The sequence below is a fragment of the Petaurus breviceps genome, unplaced genomic scaffold (assembly GCF_028583685.1).
Source record: "Petaurus breviceps papuanus isolate PSGF00001 unplaced genomic scaffold, PetGlider_PUasm1.0 90633, whole genome shotgun sequence".
NCBI lineage: Eukaryota > Metazoa > Chordata > Mammalia > Diprotodontia > Petauridae > Petaurus > Petaurus breviceps.
In genome coordinates this window covers 7371815-7385939 of record NW_027187293.1, presented here as the reverse complement: position 1 = coordinate 7385939, position 14125 = coordinate 7371815, and the positions used below count along the sequence as shown (strand labels likewise).

Genomic DNA, 14125 nt, shown 5'->3' with positions numbered 1-14125 from the left:
ATAGTTTAATGTCTTTTCTCAGATTTGAAGCATAGTCACACATTTTCCATAGTCTTTTCTTTGGTCTAAGCTATTAGGGAACACATTGCAATCTTGTGTTTCCCCCATTACTAAAATTGCTTTTTGGAATGTGTCAGAGCAAATTTGAACTAGTTTGACTACTTTTATTAATTTAGCATTGCTCCTGGATGATTCCAGTTTTAAAATGTTCTTTTTGATTCTCGGTATGCAATACAGTTCCTGAACATTTCATTCCATTCACAGGGAAAACTAAGTCTCTGTTTGTGTATACATATGTGTGTACACATATATTATTTTGAAACTTTCCATTTCACAATGAGACCCATTTACTTTCTGTTGAAAATAATAGGATAATAGTATTCATCTTCTAAAATTATTCTTTGGTGTTAAACTGTTATATTCAGTGTCTTGTTTTCTTTAAATTTCCTGGGATTTTGCATTTGTGTTCTTATTATTTTAAAAATCTTTATATGGAAATTATTTTTAGAATATCATCTACTTAATTTACTTTAGTTTTAACATATTAACAGAGAAGCAAATTTTTATGAAAATTATTCGACCTTTATTTTAACAGTAATTTTATATTTCTCCCCTCTTTCTTAATTTTATGAGAATGGTCTAATAATATACAACTCTTTTGAAGTACATTTGTCAATGTCATTCTGTGCCTCTTTGTGTTGGAATATAATTTTAAATTGTGCTCTGTGGTGACCCGTTTCCTTATACATTATGAATTCTATTGCTTTACTATCCATTCCTTACTATTAATTACCTTTTATGTCATTGTAAAATTATTAATTGTAAAAAAAATCATAGAATTTTGAGTAATGTGTAATTAATTTAGAAGTATAGTATTGGTCTAGTAGTTATCCAAACTTTTTCTAACCCTTGTTATTTCAGTTAGCCATTTCATGTTTAATTTTTCCCAATTTGTAACTATTAACAAGAAATGTAGACCTTCCTTAAAAAAATTTGAGGATTGCTCAGTTTTATCTTATTTATCAAATGCTATTCTAGTACACATAGTGACAACTTCCACTAGAATTCTACAAAATTCTGCAGTCTTCTACTTTTTAATGCATTTTTCATATAGTACTTACCTTATTTTGAGAATCCTTAAAAATGGCATATTAAAAATTAGATCATACTAATGTATGTGTGTTACTGATGAATTCTATGTAAATCTTTTGTCAATAAATTTTCTCATCTAAATTCTCTAGGAAAATTTTTTTTAAGTGGAAACAGTGGTAATTTTTTTTGTTAAGCAAATAATCTTTTTGTAAAACAAAGTCTCTAAATTGTCAGTTATGTAAATTTAGGTATTCTTATACCTACAAAAATGTTATTTTGAGTAGTTCTTTATAGAATACAATATATAATTTTGTTTTTATTGTATTATGATTATTATTTTATATCTCGTATCTTAAATTTTGACTGGTACAACCTGAGTTGATTATAACTTTTTCTTTGGTTGGAGATTATTTTTATTATCATAGACACAAATCAAAGTGGAACCACTCAAAGAAATGCATAGGTCACAATTATACTTTTGGTAGTAATTATAGTATATGATGGGTATTTGTTGGGTTTTGTAATCATATTCCCTAATTGGATGTCATCTGACATATATATTTCCAAGTCTTATTAAGTAACTTGATATGTGTCTACTAATATATATCAGCTGAGGTCTCATTAAAACATGTCTGTAGGGGTGGCTAGGTGGTGCAGTGAATAGAGCACCAGCCCTGGAGTCAGGAGGCCCTGGCCTCAGACACTTAACACAAAAACTAGCCAGGTGACCATGGGCAAGTCTCTTAAACCCAATTGCCCCTCCAAAAAACAAACAAAAAAATTAATTAAAAAAACGACATCTGTATACATTCATATATATGAACTTTTTTGGAATTTGCAATTAAGATACTAAAATATCTTTTATGTTAGTATCAGGAAAGTTAAGTTATGGAAACAGGAGAGCTAATTTCGCAGAAGATAAAATTCAAAGGAGAGAAATAGAATCATATAAACATAAAAATAAATGTTGAAAAATATATTCTATAGTTTGAAAATAAATCCTGTCCCTCTATTCTTGGGCAGCTCTAGGGAGGGCATAGATTGTGATGATGGAGGCAAACCCTGCTGGTAGGGTTAGGCAGAAATATATAACAACCTTTTATCTTATCATAGAGAGGATCCACTATTCATAGAGGTACCTCTTCCCATCTTCTCATTTTTTCACCATTTTTTTCAGACTAGAAATTGACCATTTTCAATAAAGTGATACAGGAACCTTTAAAAAAATTTAAAATATATTTAATGTTTTAATTTTCTCTAATTGCATGTTAAAACAATTTTAATACTTGCTTTTCAAAATTTTGAGTTTGAAATTCTCTTCCTTTCTCCCTCTCCTTCCCCCTTATTTAGAAGGCAAGCAATTTGGTACAGGTTATACCTGTGAAGTCGTGTAAAACACATTTCCATATTAGTCATGTTGTGAATGAAAACACAGGCCTTAAAAACAAGAAAAATAAAGAATTTTTTTAAAGTATGCTTTGATCTGCATTCAGACTCTGTCAGTTCTTTCTCTAGAGATGGGTAGCTTTTTTCACCATAAGTCGTTATGATGTCTTTTTTCATCAAAGTCACTATAACTTTTTCATCCGTTTCCCAAATGATCTTCTCAATTTCCAATTCTTTGTTACCACAGAAAAGCTGCTGTAAATATTTTTGGACTTGTAGGTCTTTTTTTTCCTTTTTGATTGTTATGTCTTTGAGATACTGACCTAGTAGTAGCATTGCTGGGTCAAAGGATATGCATAGTTTTATAGCTCTTTGGGCATAGCTCCAAATTGCTCTCCAAAATAGTTGGATCAGTTATCATCTCCAACAGTACATTAGTGTCTCAATTTTTCCAATCCCTTCCATCATTTGTCATTTTCCTTTTCTGTCATATTAGTCAATATGTTAGGTGTGTAGATGGTACTTCAGAGTTGTTTTAATTTGCATATCTCTAATCCCTAGTGATTTAGAGCTTTTTATATATGATGATAGCTAGCTTTGATTGTTTCATCTGAAAACTACCTGTTCATATCCTTTGACCATTTATCATTTGGCAAATGGCTCTTATTTTTCATAGCTTTGACTCAGTTCTCTATTCATTTGAGAAATAAGGCCTTTATCAGAGAAATTTGCTGCAAAACTCTTTCTACAGTTATTATTACTATGTATTTCCCTCCATCCTATTTTCCCCCGTTTATCACACACTCTCACTCTGTGTCCATACTCAAAAGTATTTTGTTTCTGACTGCTGCTTCCCCCAATCTTGCGTCTCTTCTATCAGGACCCTCTTCCCCTTCTTACCTCACCCTTGCCATTCTCCCCTTTCACTTATATCTTTTCCTTCATCATTTTCTATAGAGTAAGATAAATTTCTATGCCCAACTGAGTATGTATGTTATTTGTTCTGCGTTAATCCTGAAGAGAGTAAGGTTCATAGCTTATTGCATGATTTGGACTTATCCCTGTGTGGCTGAGAAACTGGACCATTTCTCCCTGCTTTTTAGAGACCCTTAACCAAGTTCTTAGTTTATGCTGACCAGAAACTTAGTCTGGCCTAAAGAGAGGTGAAAGGAGTTTTCTCACAATTATACACCTCAAACAATTCATCTGTCTTTTCTGCAGACCGGCCCCATGCTGATCATTCAGTCATTATTTCTTTGTTCCTTTGATTATTTCAGATACTTGGGAGTGTGGGGCACCTCTTCATCTGAATTCGGGCATTTGCCCCTATTTACTCTCCCCTCTTCCTAAGTTGGAAAGTCCTTAATCTTTCCTCTAATTAGAAAACAGGTTAAATCATATTGTATTGTTTCCTTCTAATTAATTTTCCTTATTTGATTGTTTTTAATGAATAGTCTGTCTATCCCTTGTATCCAGGCCCAAGCTTAAAAAGTCTCGTCCTTGTTTGTTGCAGAACTGGCATGCATTACTTAATAAATAGATATGTTTGGAAGATTGAACCTTTACTTCCTCAGTCATTTAATCTTTCATTTGCCACAGATTCTTTCTTTGATCATGGCTTTCAGATAGTCCAAAATTTCTCAAATTATTTCTCCTTGATCTCTTTTCTAGGTCAGTTGTTTCTCCAATGAAATATTTCACATATTCTTCCAATTTTTTTTCATTTTTGATGTTGTTTTATTGTTTCTTGATGTTTTATGCAGTCATTACCTTCTCTTTGCCCATTTCTAATTTTTAAGGAATTATTTTCTTTAGTGAGCTTTTATTCCACCTTTTTCATTTTTGCTTTTTAGGGAGTTTTTCTCTTCAGTGAATTTTTGTATATCTTTTTCCATTTGGTCAGTTTTGATTTTTAAATAGTTCTTTTCCATGAGTCTTTGTGCTTCATTTACCATTTGGCCTAGTTTGTTTTTTAAAAGAGTGGCAGTCCTGGTTTACAGTCCCAGGACCAGAAAGAGCATTAGCAAGGATTTTTTTCCACCTCCTTTAGCAAACTTTTGACTCTTTTTTTCATGATTTTCTTCTATCACTGTCATTTATTTTCCCAGTTTTTCTTCTACCTCTCTTATTTGATTTTTAAAATCCTTTTTGAGCTCTTCCAGGTATTCTTTTTGGGACTGAGACCAATTCACATTTTTCTTTGAAACTTTGGACACAGCAGTTTTGGCTTTATTGTCTTATTCTGAGTTTGTTTTGATTTTCCTTCTCACCATAGAAACATTGTATGATCAGGTTCTTCTTTATTGTTGGCTCATTTTTCTAACCTATTTCTCTTAACTTTTAATTTTATGTTAAAGTTGGATTCTATTCCCAGGATGGAGAGGGCACTGTCCTAAGATTCATGGTTGGTTTTTTTTTAGCTTTTTTTCAGAGCTAGTTTAGGTTGGGGCTGATGGTCCTTTAAGTTTTCAGTTTTTCCAATGTGATATGATCTAAGGAGAAGTATTTCCTACTCTCCTGGCCTGTGATCTTGTCTGTGAATGACCACAAGCACTCTTTTCACCCCAGAACTGTGACCAAGGTCCCTTCTCCCCTGTGGCTGCAAGCTCTGGTATGCTGATGCTCTTTCTAGCCCTGGGACTGTAACCCAGGATTGCCACACAGATCTGAAGATGAGCATTGCAACAGAGTCTTGCACAAAGTGCCAGCAAAGAGCCACAGCTGACTAAGTCACCCCCAAGAACTGCTGCTAGTTTGTTGGAGTACAATGTATTCCATTCTTACCCTGGTACTGCAGAGTTTTCCTACCAAGCTTCTAAATTTTCTTGGACCAGAAAATTGTTTCACCACATCCTTTTCTGCGTTCTTCAGCTCCAGAATTTGTTTTGAGGCATTACTTAAAGTTGTTTGGAGGGATGCTGGGGAGACCTCAGGCAAGTCCCTGCCTTTTTTCTGCTATCTTGGCTCTTGCCCCTTAACAGAGTTGTCTTGACAACCACTCTTACTGTAACCTAAGTAGCCTATCATGTTTCCATAAACCAAAGGAGAACCCTCCATAACAGAATAAAAAAAAACAATGACATTGATGGCACAGATGTCTGTAGAATTGGGCTTCATTGTAGGCTTTCTAGTATCCATCTGGAAATAAGTTTTTTTTTAAGTTTTATCTTTTATTGTGATGAAAAGGAGGTATTAGGTAGCTGGAATTCATTAAATTTGAGGGTTAGTTTATTTTCTTTAGTTTTCTAGACTCCCATTTTACTGGAACCTTTTGGTTTCTGAAATGAGACTCTAGCTAAAGTTAGGAAAATAATCTATTTCATATAGATTTGAAAATTACATTACAGAGAAAATATATTGATAATATATAATATAACATAAAATGTATTGATTCCTGAAAAGATCATTGAAAACTCATAAGAAATAAATAAGCTTCTGTAGAAAATTGCAAGTCATTTAAAGCTCTTCAATTAACCATGTCATTGAACTTAATAGTGACTTGTCCATAGTCATGTTAATCATAATGAAACTATAAAGATTTATTGTAGTGTTGAGTCAGCTCTGAAGTCATAGGTTATTCCATTGGTGCTATCCTGGCAAATTTAGCCTTTGCATTCATACTTTCTGTAAGCATCTATTAAGCACCTACTCTGGGTAGGCACTATGCTAGGTACTGAATGTAGAAAGACCAAAAACCAAATTATCCCCCGCCCTCATGTCAGTTATGTTCTGTTGAAGGGAAGGAGATGTTGAATAATTTTAACACAGGTTCAGAAAGGAAAAGGAACGCAAAATACATAAAAAGTAAATACAAGATAATTTCTGGAGTTGTAGAAGCAGCTGGAATAGGCCTCATATAGGAGGTAACATGAGATCAACTTTGAAAGTATTTCAAAAGGCAGAGGTGAAGAGTGAATGTGCTTTAGGTATGGGGGCAACTTGTGCAAGGGCATATACCATAAGGATGCCAGTTTCACTGGAATGTAGCATTAGCAAAGGGGAGTAATGTGCAATATGACTAGAAATGTGGCCCAGTATCAGATTGTGACCAGTTTTAGATGCAAAAATAGAGGACTTTGTATTTTAATATAAAAAGGAGAGGGAGCCACTAGAGCTTCTTGAGGAGGGGATGATCTCATTAGTTCTCTGTTTTAAGACTATTAATTTGACAGTTTTATGAAGAATGCATTTAAGAGCAGGTTGTCTAGAGGTAAGGAGACTAATCAGAAAACTCAATTAGAGATGATCAGGGCCTGAATTAGGATGATTGGGAAGTGAGTGGAAAAAAAGTGATAAATTACAGAGATCTCATGGCTCTGTCCTGAACCCTTTTCTCTTTTCTTTTCTTTTCTCTATGTACTGTTTGACTGGAAGTTCTTATCAGCAATTATGTATTCCATTATAATTTCTCTGCAGATGATTTTCATATCTGTTTATCTAGCCCTAACTTCCCACTTGACCTCTATACTTAAGTCTCATACATATCTTAAACCCAACATTTATAAAGCTGAACTCATTATCTTTGCTCCCAAACTCTCCCAATTTCTAAACTTCTATATTCCTGTTGAAGGCATTGCTATCATCACAGAGACACAGTGATCCAGATACACAACCTCGTTATCATCCTCAATTCATAACTCTTTTCTCTTTTTTCACTCCAAGCCTGCATATTTAATCACACCAAGTCCTTTTGATTCTACCTACCCAGAATCTCTCATATAAACCGTCTTTCTCTTCTGGCACTGCTACCATTCTGTTGCAGGTCCTCATCATCTCGCGTGTGGACTATTTCAGGAGCCTTTTGATTGGTCTCCCTGCCTTATCTCTCCCCACTTCAGTCTATCCTCAACTCAGCAGTCAAATTGAGCTTACTAAAATGCAGGTCAGACCATGTCATATCTGCCCCTATTTAAAAAATTCCTGTGTCTTCTTGTTATCTCTAAGAACAAATATAATATCCTCTGGTTTCTAAAACCTTTCATAACCTGACCTCTTCCTATTTTTCCAGTCTTCTTACACCTTAATCTTTTCCACATACCCCATGATCAAGTGACAATAGCCACCTAGGTATTGCTCACATATATCACTCCATTTCCTGCCTCCTTGTGTTTTCACTGATGATTCCCCTGCTTGGAATTATATCACTCAGCATCTAAGCTTCCTGCAAATTCAATCTCACCATCCACAAGAAACTTTTCCTAATCTCTCTTAATGCTAGTGCCTTGTCTCTGAGATTACTTCCAATTTACCTTGTCTCATTGGTACATAATTGTTTGCATGTTGCCTCCCATTAGACTAAACTCCTTGAGAGTAGGGACTGTTTTTTGCCTTTTTTTATATGCCCAACTCTTAGCACATTGCCTGACACATAGTAGGTGGTTAATAAATCCTTTTGATTTGATTTATGAAGGTAGTATCTACAAGATATGGCAATTATTTGGATATGGCAGTGTGAAGGAAAAAGAAGAGTCAAGGTAGACTATAAAGTTGGAAATAAAATTGATTAGAAGAACTGTAGTGCCCTCAACAGAGATAAACAATTTAGGGATGGGAAGAGAGGTGGTGGTATTGTAGGTGCAATTTTGCCATATAATTCTATAGGGCATTTTGAATTCTTCAAGAACACAGAACAAAATTCAATCATCTAGAGTAGTCTTGATAATCTCAAATAGAAATAGTTTCCTATGGAGGTATACTGACTAAGAAAATTACAAGTTAACATTATCTATGTTTTATTTTTATTATTTTGGCAAACATGTCCCTATTACATTTTAATCTGGTTATATAATAGTTTTGCTGACCAGTTTTATAACCTTCACTCCAGAGAATAAATCAAATCATTAAAATTTTTTTGATGTATAAAAGATATTCATAGTGACAGTTATATGGATGATGGCTAAGAGGGTGAAGAAAATTTTTGATTAAGCTGTGACTTTTACAACATGTTTTGGGACACTGTTCTGAATTTTATACTTAGCTTAACTCTCTAGTTCTTGGCAGTCCCTTTGAATTCACCTAGCAGTCGCCTGTGAAATTCTAGATATAGATGTAAGAATAGCTTGGAACTGTTAGAAATTTAGAAATTTTCTGTTTTAGGTAAAACATCAGGCATAAAACTTTTTATATCTTTTCAGAATATTTAACTTTAAGAATTGATCTACATTTAAAATAAATTTTACTAACTGTCTATGATGTGTAAGAAATTAAGATACATGGTTTTTGATACAAATGAAAAACTACAATCCTTATTCCCAAGGACCATATTTTCTAATGGAGAATGTGACATATACAAGTAATATGAGATAAAGAATGATAGGAAAAAAGAAGACATGTAGAGAAAATATTTTAGGAAAATTTAAGAAAGGAGGGGTCACTTTAAGCTGATGGTATCAAGAAAAGCTTAATGGAAGACAAACCAACCTACTTGAGCCTTTGAGAGAGAAAAATTTTTCAACAAGCAGAAATAAGAAAGAAATGCATTCTGAAGGTGTAAAGATATCATAAGTGCATGGAGATAGGAGATACAGGATGAGATCAAAGTAAAGCTTGACTCTATGGTACAGGTGACTTATGTAAAGTAAGCCTAGAAAGGCAGGCCAGTGAAAGCCATTTGTATTTTATCTTGTAAAAATTTATATTCTGTAGCCAAAAGAGAGCCACTCAAGGTTTTTGAACAGGGAAAGAAGTGTTCAGGTTTGTACATTTTAAAGATTATTTTCACAGCAGTGTGATGAATGGATTGCAAAGGGAAGAGATTAGAGTGAAGAAGTCAGTTAGAAGTCTATGACAATCCAGCTGAAAGGTCATGAAGACTTTACTTAGCACAGTACTAATGTCATTGAACAGAAAAGGATTGATATGAAAGATGTGGAGATGACAAGATCAGGCAACTATTTTGATGCTGGTGGTGAGAGAGAGTGAAGAGTAAATCTGGAGGCTGAGTTTTTAATCCTTATGACAGGGATGGTTTTAGCATCATCAAGAGAATAGGAAAGTTGAGAAGAGGAGAAGGTTAGGGACAATGATGATTTCTTCAGTTTTGGACGTGTTAATTTGAGGTTTAAATTGAACATCAAAATGGAGGTGGCCTACACAAAGTTGGGAGTATGAGACTGGAGCTCAAAGTAAAGATCCTTTCTGGATATGTAGATTTGGTAGTCATTTTGATAGTGTTAATGATCTTTGAAGCCATATAAATGGCTTCCATATACCTTCCATACACCTTTCATATAAATGGAAGATATCACCAAGGGAGAGAATGACTAGAAGAACAAGGCAGAACCTGAGATACATCCTCAGTTTCATCATCTATAAAATGATGGACTAGATGGCCTCTGAGGTCTTTTCCATAGATATGATACATGCTCATGTATCAGGAACAGGAGGATGAAACAGTGAGAGATTAATAGGGAATCATGAAACAGATAAGAGAATTATGAGAGAAGACAGTGTTACAGAAGCCATGTAGAGAGATGGTAAACATCAGTTTGAAATGATGCAGAAATGAAGTTATATTAATATTTTCTAAAAATCTGCTAGAAAGAGAAATAACATTTGAATTTAGGGTACATTTCTTTCATATCCATTAAGTGTCTATGGAGTGAGAGTACAATGATATTTTAGCTTGTATATTTGACAGGAATGCTTGAAAAGTGCTAAATTTAAATATAACTTAATTTTCTCCAATGAATATTTCTAAAATTCAGATCCAAACCTAAATATGTATTTTGTATACATATATATACATATATGCAGATGTTACTTATGAGTATCACATATATCTAAATTATATGTATTATAATTCATTATGTAAATAGAAAAATACTACTATTGATGAATATTCACCACAATACACACACACACACACACACATACAGGGAGTCAGAGAGAGAGAAAAGAGTAGTCTTTGTTCTTTCTTTAAAAGAGAGTTCTGTGGAGGAGTGTGAGCTTGTATGTGTTTGTGTCTGGGAGGGGATATGTATGTGTGTTGTTGAAAGAGAGTGACCATCTACTAGAAACAGTATATTGCAATGCTCTTTTTTAAAAAGAGCAATAAAGGAATAAAACCAAATTAAAGTTAATATTTTTCCAGGCTTAATATGTATATTATTTTGTTAATATCCCTTGATGAAGCTAGGCGCCATCAACTAAACAAATCATTCAACTGAAGGGAGTGTTAGCACAATTTTAACCCACCAATTTGCTGATCACTGGTAAATATTGCACAATCTGAGCATATGTGTAACAAAGAGACATTTGATTTGCTAACTTGAAAATTATGCTATCAATGACAAACTTCCACCTCTTACTCTTCCAATCCTAGTGATAGAAAATTCTCATCTATATGTCCAGAAATAATTCCCTATCACCACTTCCTTTTTTCTCATCCCCATCTGCCTCACCCACATTTCTTATGTTGTCTCAGTCTGGTGCTGTTCCATTGTGTTCTTTGGAATTCCTGTTCTTTTTTTAAGTTTACCTACATCTTAGATCTCTTACTTCTGTCTTCTGGTCCAGGAAGAAGAATTGGCCCCATTGCCACTTTAATTCCCTCTTTCAAGTGCCATCATTTGGCAACCTTTCATATTTTGTGGTTTACTCTATCCAGATATATCACCCAATAGAGATCCTAGAGGTAGCACTATTCCCTAAGTCATTGTTCATCCTTTCTCGATGAGTTTCAGTAGCTGTCTCAAAGTCTTCCTCTCTCTAACCTAGTTCCTATCTGTATACTACAGAATGTTGTTATGTATGATATTGTCTTAAACATTCTGACCTCCTAGTTCTTTTTATTTCTCAACTTTTGTGACTTCATTCCACCTCAGTCTCACAAGCTAGTCTCACATCCTTGATCAATAATTCCAAAATTCCTTTATCCGATCATAATATATCATTTCAAAACTTAGTATTCTTTATGCCTCTTGAAACTATTCTTTGTCCTTATGATCTCCAATTCTTCCACTTCTCAGTTTTATCCTAGCTATCACCTCTACTCTTCCGTTCACTTTCTCCCTGCTTAAAGTTGACCCTACATTGTCCTTTTGTTTCTTTTGCCTTGCCAACCCCATCACTATGTGATTTTACAAATTGTATCCTTTGCTACCAAGCATTGCTAGAAGAAGTCACACATCTGTACTGATGGGCCTTCTACAAATTAGTGTTATCTTATCTCAAATCTCTCCTTACTCTATCAGTATCCTTTTGTTCCCCAGATGGATTTTCTATCACACTTCCCTCAGAAGCACTCTTTCTCTCTCTCTCTCTCTCTGTACACACACACACACACACACACACACACACACACACATCTCAATAAGATATTCTTTCTCTTCTCTGACTTCTAACACCTCTTTTCCTCCATCTTTTCACTCTCAGCTGAGTATCTTGCCTCATACTTTACTGAGAAAATGAAAACTATGCTTCTTTAGCTTTCTCTTGCCCTCTTCTCAAGAAACCTTGACATCATCAATCAATCAAGAAATATGCATTTACTAAGAAATTTTTACATGCCAGGTACTATGCTAAGCAATGTATATATAGAGAGAGAAGAGCAAAATAGTTCCTGTCAACAAGGAGCTTACATTCTAATGATCATATATAGGTATATACAAATCACATAGAATGCAGATAAAAGTTAATTTTGGATCGAAAAAGGGGCAGGGCACAGTACAAGAAAATCTACTTAAAGAAAGAAACCATGCATTCCAAGAGGCAAAGGTGAGGAGAGAAAATATTCTGTTCATGTAATATAACCAATGCAAAGGCATAAAGAGAAAAAGGGAGTAATATGTGTAAAAATAGCAAATGTACAAATATAAATGGACCATAAAGTATATGGAGAGCAGTAGAGTATAAAAAGACTGGAAGGATTGGACAGAACTAGATTGTGAAGAGTTTTAAATACCAAATAGAGAAATTTCTGTTTGATCCTAGAGATAATGGGGAGCAATTAGAAATTTATTGAATAGGACTATGACATATTCAGACCTGCACTTTAAGAAAATCACTTGGGGGGGCAGCCAGGTAGCACAGCGAGTAAGAGCACCGGCTCCAGTGTTGAGAAGACCTAGAGATCGAATCCTGGGCTCAGACACTTAGCACCCACCCAGAAACACCTGGCCGTGTAACCTTGAGCAAGTTACTTAACCCCAATTGCTTAGGAGCGGCCAGGTGGCTCAGCGAATAAGAGCACCGGCTCCAGTGTTGGGATGACCTGGATCAAATCCGGGCTCAGATACTCAGCACCACAACCAGAAATAACTGGCCGTGTAACCTTGAGCAAGTTACTTAACCCCAATTGCTTTAAAAAAAATCACTTGGGGTGGCTAGGTAGCACAGTGAATAGAGCACCAGCCCTGGAGTCAGGAGAACCTGAGTTCAAATCCTACCTCAGACACTTAACACACACACACACACACACACACACACACACACACAAAGTAGCCATGTGACCTTGGGCAAGTCACTTAACCCCAATTGCTCCTTCAAAAAGCAAAAAAGAAAATCACTTCAGCATTTTTCTGGAAGATAGATTAAAGCAGAGAAAGATCTGAGGTAGACAACCTAAGCAGAAGGCTATTGCAATAGTCTAGGACAAGAACTTGATCCAGAGTGATAACTAATATGGTAGATAGAAGGTAATATATATGGCAGATATTGGGATAGAAATGACTGAAGAATCAATAATAATGTCAAGGTTATGAGATGGGTGAATGAAAGGATAGGAGGGCCATCAGCAGTACTAAGGAAGTTCAGAAAAGAGATGAGTTTACAAGTAAAGATAATGAGTACTTATTGGAATTTGACATGCCTCCAGGAGATCCAGCTGAAATGCCCAGTAGGTAGTCATATCTCAGGAGAGATTTTAGGGCTAGATATATAGATAAGGGAGCCTTCTGAATAAAGGTGATCATTGAACCTGTGGAAGATGATGAGGTCACCAAGTGACAGAGTATAAAGACAGTAGAGAAGAGGCATAACTTTGACATATACTCATGGTTAGTGGGCATACATGGTATGGATGAAGAACTAGTAAAAAAGACCGGGAAGTGTCAAATAGCTAGGAGGAGAATCAAATAGGAACAGTCATTAAAATTCAGAGAGGAGACAGTGTTCAGGAGGAGATGTTCAACAATGTCAAATGCTGGAGAGAAGTCTAAAAGGATGAAAGACTAAGAAAAAAAATAATTAAATTAAGCAAATAAGAGATTAATTGTGATTCTGGCAGGTAGGTGGCATAGTGGATAGAGTACTAGCCTGGAGTCAAGAAGACCTTCATTCAAATCTGGTCTCAAAGTCTTATTAGTTGTGTGACCATGGGAAAGTCATTAAACTCTGCATCAGTTTTCCTCATATTTAAAATGAGCTGAAGAAGGAAATGATAAACCACTCTAGTGTCTTTGCCAAGAAAATTCCAAATGGGATCATAAAGAGTTGGACATGATTGAAATGATTGAACGGCAACTGGAAAGAGGAGTGTCATTTGAATGATGAGAACAGAAGTGAGATTGCGGAGAAGGAAAAAAAAGAGTGAGAGGAAAGAAAGTGGAGCCAGTAAGTAAAGATAATTTTTTTAAGGAGTTTGACTGAGAAAGAGAGGAGAATTACAGGATAAGGAGTATTTTAGGATTTAGGATTTTTTTAAGGA

General features: G+C 34.9%; 1 protein-coding gene across 1 annotated transcript in view; it reads left to right on the top strand.

Annotated features, from left to right (window-relative positions):
* RYR2 (ryanodine receptor 2) overlaps positions 1–14125 on the top strand; it is an 864696-nt gene that overhangs the window by 654617 nt on the left and 195954 nt on the right. The gene's annotated exons all lie outside the window — the stretch shown is intronic.